Source organism: Furipterus horrens, unplaced genomic scaffold, assembly GCF_987537825.1.
Source record: "Furipterus horrens unplaced genomic scaffold, mFurHor1.1.pri manual_scaffold_6, whole genome shotgun sequence".
NCBI lineage: Eukaryota > Metazoa > Chordata > Mammalia > Chiroptera > Furipteridae > Furipterus > Furipterus horrens.
In genome coordinates this window covers 44279463-44287368 of record NW_028327176.1, presented here as the reverse complement: position 1 = coordinate 44287368, position 7906 = coordinate 44279463, and the positions used below count along the sequence as shown (strand labels likewise).

General features: G+C 39.4%; 1 pseudogene; it reads left to right on the top strand.

Moving 5' to 3' along the window:
• Positions 1-5155: 5155 nt before the first annotated feature.
• Positions 5156-7520, top strand: LOC150006058 (T-complex protein 1 subunit alpha pseudogene; annotated as a pseudogene).
• Positions 7521-7906: the final 386 nt, after the last annotated feature.

Sequence of the window (7906 nt, the reverse complement as noted above, 5' to 3'; positions counted from 1 at the left end):
GTTCAGAACTTTGCTTATAAAAGCGCTTACAGACCTAACAGCAGATTTTAAACAAGACAGGGAAGGAATGAAGGCTAGTCCTGCTGCAATGAACAAAAACACATGCGAAACTAGTGGTGAGGGAAAGGAAACCAGGGATCAAATCAACAAATCGGAAAATAGGGAAGGAACAAACAGTCAACCAGTGCAGAAAGAGGAAACAAAAAGTGAGGAAAATGAGGAGAGGCTCAGGAACATATCGGACAGCTATAAGCGGGCCAACATCTGAATCATAGGGTTGCCAGAAGGTGAAGAAGAAGAACTAGAAATGGAAAAATTATGTGTAAAAATAATGAAGCAGAACTACCCTGACTTGGGAAAGGAAATAGACTTACAGGTCCAGGAAGCGCAGAGAGTTCCAAATAAACTGAACCCAGGGAGAACCACACCAAGACACATTACAATCAAAATGTCAAAAATTAAGGCTAAAGATAGAATCTTAAAAGCAGCAAGAGAGGAGAAGAGAATTACATACAAAGGCATCCCAATAAGACTGTCAGTTGATTTCTCAAAAGAAACTCTTCAGGCAAGAAGGGACTAGCAAGAAATATTCAAAGTAATGAAAAGCAAAAACCTACAACCATGATTACTCTATCCAGCGAAGCTGTCATTCAGAATAGAAGGGCAGAGAAAGTGCTTCCAGGACAAAGTAAAACTGAAGGAGTTCATCAGATCCAAACCACTGTTATATGAGATGTTAAAGGGACTTATTTAGGAGAAAGGATCAAAACTATGAACATTAAAATGAAAGCTGTATCACAACAACCAACAACAGAAGCTAGGGAACTGAAACAAAGGCAAACTAAGTAGGCAAGGAGAGTGGGAAAAGAATTATAGGTATGGGGAACATTATAGGTATGGGGGAGGTCAGCAGGGAGGGTGAAGGGGGAAAGGGAGGGAGATTGTGCAGGAATTAGGAAGCATAGTAGGAGGGAGTGGAGTAGATAGGAAGATGTTGAGAGAAACTATACGCACAACCAATGGGAATGGACTAAGGGGGGATGGACAACTAGAGGGAGGGATGTCAGTGGGTGGAGGGGAACAAAGGGAAAAGAAATTGGGACAACTGTAACAGCATAATCAATAAAGCATAGTTTTAAAAAAAGTTTCTATTGAAAGTATAAAAATAATCAACAAATATATGAAGTCAATATTAATTATCAAATTGAAACCTTCCAGTTCTAGTTGTTCCATAATAGCATAAGTCACAAATATTTTTAATCAAAATATAAAAACTCATTTTTACAATATCAATTAACTATAACCTCCCTCCAAATGTTAGAAACCTACTTAGAAACCTAGATCACTCTAGATTCCAACTTAGAAAGTTTCTAAGTCCCAACTTAGAAACCTGTTTCACTCTAGACTCCAACCAAGTCTTATAAATCTCACTTACAAAATCTTAAAACCTCCCTAATGCACCCTTTTGTCCTTCTTCTGTTGCTATGGTTTAATCATCTCTCATCTGTAATCTGCAATTGCTACCTTATGGGGGATTCTATTAACATTTCTGCTTCCTCCCTACCCCTTCAGTCTGGGCTAGGTTGGGAGCCAACCCACACCAGTGTTCACTATTGCTTTCTTCTCTTACTTTCCCTTCCAGAGTTATATCTCTAGTCCTAGGATAAGGAAGGAGTACATCGTATAACTTGTTTATAAGATTGTATAATGGCATCTATGGAGAAAAGTTAGAGAGGTCATTTGGAGTAGTGCAAAGAATACTGTTTCTGGATTCCTGAAGGGAACTAACATTTTTGTGGCTAGCTGTCATTGGAATGCAATTCTCCATGAATATGTATGTTCATGTTTCTGCACTATCTGGGCCTTCTAAATAAAGAGCACTGGAAAACTTGGTTAAAGAATGATTTAATGGTAAATGCGCTTAGGAAAACAGGGATAGAATATTGCTCTGGATAGATTTAGAGACTTAAGTTTACCCTGGAGCCAGCCACTTGCCCTCTCTCCTGGAGACATTTGCTTGCATTACAGAGTAAAGATTATCTATCTATCTATCTTTATCTGTACATATCTTTATAGGAGAATAGGCAGATATGCCAGCAGCCTTATATAATCCCTAGGTCTCATAATTGGGGGTGGGGGGTTCTTTCCCTGTGGTGCAGCCCTGTTGCACAAATGTTGTCGTATTAGGCTTTTACCACATCACCCTGCTGGGGTTGGGGTTTGGGGGACCAGTGGTATGATGCTCTGTAAGACATAAATGTCTGTTTTCTGATCCAGACATCTCATATTTTCTGTCAGAATATGAATAAATATATATCCTGTATATACATATACTCACACATACATATACATATACATATACAGACTATGTGGCAAATCTAGTACTATCTAATTAAATCCTCAAAAAAAAAAATAACCCTCAGGTGATATGAACTATTGTTACCACTTTACAGATGAAGAAACTAAAGTTCAGTGAAGTAGCTATTTGCCTGAGCTCAATCTGATGGTTGACAGAGCTAGGTTTCAAATCCAGCTATTTAACACTAAAGTACATGCTCTCTGCAGTGTAATACTTCATTCTCTTCTAATGACTGTGGCACAAAGAGCAAGTCATTTGTCCTTTTTATGCCTCAGTTTCCCCATAATTAACATGAAAGATTCGATTGTATAACCACTAAGCTCCATTCCAATTCCATCGTTTAAAAATTCTATTATTTCCCTCCTGCCTTGTTTTCGAGTTCTCGTTTCTTGCTGACTCTTCTATTATGGATCTCTATGCACAAAACACATGACCGTACATTCAAGTCTTTGTCTAGATATTAGCTTCCATTAATCAAGGTCCTATTGGTTTGTCAAGGCACAAGAATCATTAAGAATGCCTTGGTGATGGCTCTCCAATAGCATCCATATTCTCAATATTCATTTGACCTATGAAGTATTTGGTCTCTATTGCTTCACCGACAATTTTGTTTGTTTCATAGATACTTCAAAACACAACATTGGTGTGTAGTAGCTATTTATCTTCATGGCATCTTGTATTTGAATAGGTACTTAGGTTGACAACAGAAAGTTGCAATAGGAAATGTGTGTGTGTGTGTTTTAAAGATAATTCAAGCAATACATGTCACAAATGATAACAGAAATATCCTTTGTCTTATTTAAGCATCAATACTTAAAGCCAGTAAGTATGTTTATTCTGTCATTATTTCAACAAGCATTTATTAAGTCTTACTCTTTGCCATGCATTGTACTTGGTGCTAGGAAAACAGTCATGAACAAATAAATGTGGTCCTGGCCTTCAAAAAGTTTATAGTCAATTGAGAAGGTAGAGAGGATAGACATTAACTGAATACCTACTGTTGTAGGCAGGTTTCTAATATAATTCCAACAGTTTCTAGGTCCTGGTACTCAGGTCCTTGTAAATTCTCTCCCCTTGTGTCTGGGCTGAACTTAGAACTCACTTTTACTTCTTCTACTGAATAGAATACAGGAAAAGTGATGGGATATCATGTGCATGATCAGATTACAGAAGACTGTGAGTTCTCTCTTGCTAGCTCTCTGATTGGCTCTGCCTCTCGTCCTCTTGCTTGTTGCCATTTTGGGAGATTCTCCATGAAAAGGCCCATGTTGCAAGGAGCCAACTGCTCATAAGGAATTGAGGCCTCAGTTCAATAGTCTTTAAGGAATTCCGCCAACAGCCAGTCGACTGAGTTTGGAAGTAAATCTTCCCAAGTTTTGTCTTCAAATAAGATGGCATTCCCAGGTGACACCTTGATTGCAGTTTTGTGTTAGAAGCAAAGGACCCAGCTAAACTGTGTCTATAAAATCTGTAGAAGCTGACCCATAGAAACTGTAAGATAATAAATGTATGTTTTTATTAAGCCACTAAGTTTTAGGGAGACTTGTGATATATATGCCCAAATGAATATATAACTACAAATGAAGATAAGTGCTAAGAAATAAAAGAATAGAATGAGAGATTGTAACAGGGTGTCCTAATTTAAATTTAGATTTAGATTTCCTTCACAAAATAAAATTGAATATTATCAAATGTATATAGTTAAATCATCCTTTTTAATGAAGTTGAAGAAAAAATTTGCAATAACTTACACTTGAATGTATTTTGTGAAGAATTCTCACTAAGCTCAACTACTGAACTTTAAAAGAGAGTACTGTGTTACTAAGATTTTATTCAGGGCTTGACATAGGTTAATAAAAGGCAGATGGGAGCATGGTCTCCAGCAGCTATAGGTTGTTATCACTCCTTTCCTCCATCTCATTTTCTCTCCTTTTCTGGGTTTTTTTTCCCACAACTACCCTTCCACCCTCCCTCTTCCACACACTCACTCTTAGGCATTTACATTCCTATAATTTTGCTGCTCTTCTTATTGTGGCCACAGTTGCATTTTTGCAGAAGTTATTAAAATGATTAGATTAATTAAATGGTAGGATTTTCTTGATTCTTCAGAATAAAAGAAGTTTGGGTCCTAGATTCCAGTTAGACCATGAGGAAGTGAACTGGCCCTATGGTGTGGCCACAGACCAGGGGCCTGAGGACAGAGGTGGTCATTATGGAACACTGTGGAAGTTCATGGGTCCCTAATCAGTAGTATCTAGTATATTAAATTTCTGTGGCTGCTGTAACAAATGACCACAAACTGGGTAACTTAAAATGACAAAAATTTATTCTCCCACAGTTCTTTAGGTTGGAAGTTTAAAATCAAAGTGTCTTCTTTCTCAATGGTCTAGGGGAGAATTTGTGCTTTGCCTCTTCCAGTTTCTGCTGGTTGCAGGTATTCCTTGGCTTATGGGTGTACCACTCCAACCTCTGTATCCATGGTCACGTTGTCTCCTCCTCTTCTCTGTGTGTTCATCTCCCCTGCATTTTTTAGTATAATCTCCCTTTCTCTTATAAGGATATATGATATTGCATTTAGGGCCCACAGAGATAATCCAGCATAAGCTCTTCCTCTCAAGATCCTTAACTTAAAGCCACATCTATAAACCACACTGTCAGCTCCTGCCCCACTAGTGTGGCCACTGCCAGGCCTTGGGACCGAGATGCTAGTTGTCCTTGGTGTGAGCTGGGCTAAGGACTGGGACGCTAGTTGTCCTTCGTGTGAGTGAAATCCAAGGTGTGTACCCTACAGTGAAGATGGAAGGACCTTTGTCTGTGTTTGGGAACAACAGTACTGGAGAGGTGATCTGCTCCCAGAACATTATGGCTGCAGCTTCTATTGTCGATATTGTAAAAATTCTCACAGTCCCAATGGCTTGGATAAAATCTTGGTAGATGATATTGGTGATGTAACCATTACTAATGATGGTGCAACCATCCTGAAGTTTCCAGAGGTAGAACATCCTGCAACTGAAGTTCTTTGTTAGCTAGCTGATCTGCAAGAGAAAGAAATGGGAGACAGAACTATCTCCATGGTTATTATTGCAGCAGAACTTGTAAAAAACATGGATAAACTAGTCAAACATAAAATTCATCCCACAGCAGTTATTAGTAGCTATTGACTTGCCTGTAAGGAAACAGTGTGTTATATCATTGAAAATCTAGTTATTAATACAGATGAACTTAGAAGATTGCCTGATTAATGCTGCTAAGACATCAATGTCATCTGAAATCATTGGAACAAATGGTGATTTCTTTGCTAATATGGTGGTAGATGCTGTACTTGCTATTAAATACGCAGATGTAAGAGGCCAGTCTCACTATGCAGTCAATTCCATTAATATTCTGAAAGCCCATGGGAGAAGTCAGATGGAGAGTGTGCCCAGCAATGGCTATGCACTCACTGTGTGGTGGGAACCCAAGGCATGCCCAAGAGAATAATTAATGCAAAATTGCAACCTTGACTTCAGCCTGCAGAAAACAAAATGAAGCTTGGTGTACAGGTGGTTATTACAGACCCTGAAAAACTAGACCAGGTTAGACATAGAGAATCAGATGTTACCAAGAAGTGAACCCAGAAGATCCTGGCAACTGGTGCTAATGTTATTCTGGAATTGAATTGATATGTGTCTGTGGAGATTGGAGCAATGGCAGTTAGAAGAGCTTTAAAAGGGGACTTTAAACACATTGCTAAAGCTTCTGGAGCAACTATTCTGTCAATCCTGGCCAATTTGGGAGGTGAAGAAACTTTTGAAGCTTCTTGTTGGGACAAGCAGAAGAGGTGGTACAGGAGACAATTTGTGATGGTGAACTCATCCTGATTAAAAACACTAAGGCTCATACATCTGCATTAGTTATCTTACATGAGTCAAATGATTTCACGTGTGATCAGATGGAGCACTCTGTACATGATGCTCTTTGTGTGGTGAAGAGATTTTTGGAGTCAAAATCTGTGGTTCCCAGTGGAGGTGCTATAGAAGAGCCCTTTCCATATACCTCAAAAATGACACAACCAGCATGGGGTCTCTGTCTTATCAAAGAGGGGGCCTGGCCCTGAGTGAGTCTGCTTAGGGCCAGCCCGTAGTGTGTGGATTCTTGACTTCATGTAGGAAAGATTTCACAACACAAGTCTAGGTGTCTATTAAAGCCGGAAACAGTAAAACAAGGAGATTCTAGGCTGTGCTGCCTTAGCTCACTGGAAAGTCGGAGAAAAGGGGGACTTGGGGACAGGTTCAGGGGATTAACCGTGGAGGGGCTGCTGTTTCTCACTGCTCCCCTAATTGCAAATCTTGGGGTCCCTTACAGTTTAGGAGATTCATTTCTGTGGGGGAAGAAGTGAGGAAAGAAGAGGAGAAAATGAATGATGTGGGCTGCTCCCCAGAGGGAGAGTACACACGTTGGATCCCTCATCTTGAGGCTCTTATTTCTCTCCTGCAGGTGGGAATCTAAGGGGAGGTCTCAGTGGAGGGTTTCAGGTGTGCTCTTTCAGGGTCATGGTCTCCACTGATTGGTCAGTGCCAGGAGGTCATTAGTCACTGTAGCTGGTTCTGGTGTAGCCCACCTGGTTCTCCTGCTTTTCTCAGCCTGAAGCTGAAATACAACTGAGGCCTAATGTCATCTCCAGGAAGGTAACCTTCTGTATCTGGCTGCAAATTGCTTGGCCATTTGCTTCAGCTATTTGTCTCAGTTTCCCTATTCCACTTGCTAAGGAATTTTCTTAGGTTTTTACTATCGTATTTCATCCGGAACAGTTTACTGTTGCAGAGTTTACACAATCTCTTCTTGGTATGCCTTAATACACTGACAGTTAATGCTGTCCAAGACTTCACTGATCTGGTTGCAAAGTTAAAAGCTTTTCATGAGACTCAAGTTAACCAAACACATAAAAATCTAAAATGGATTGGTTTTGATCTGGTCAACGGTAAAACTTGAGACAATAACCAATTGTAGTTAAAGTTAAGAGTTTGAAATTTGCAACGAAGCTGCAATTACTATTCTTCAAATTGATGATCTTGTTAAATTATATTCAGAAAGCAAAGGTGATAAGCATGGAGTTTATGAAGATACTCTTCTTTCAGGAGCCCTTGATGACTGGTCTGGTTTCTCTTTTATAACACTGTAAGATGCAGTTGTCTAATACCTTGTGTATTACATATTAAAGTACAACAAGCTGTCAAAAAAAAAGGTCACATCTGTAAAGACCCTTTTTCCAAATAAGGTAATATTCACAGGTTTCAGGTATTTGGAATATGTCTTTGGGGTGAGAGCTACCATGCAGCCCCTTATATCTATTTTTTTTCCCATGAACATTAAAATTTCTTTTTGTTGTACTGAAAATTTCAGTCAAGTGTGGTCACATCTAGTCTTGTTTTGGCAGAGAGACTCCTTCACTTGAGATGAAATTGTCAACATCAGTCCAGCTAAATGTTCAAGTTAGTGAGAGGAGGCCTGAAGAGAGGGAAGCAGTGGGCCAGAGCAAGCCAGATGGTTGAAAAAATCAACAAAAAG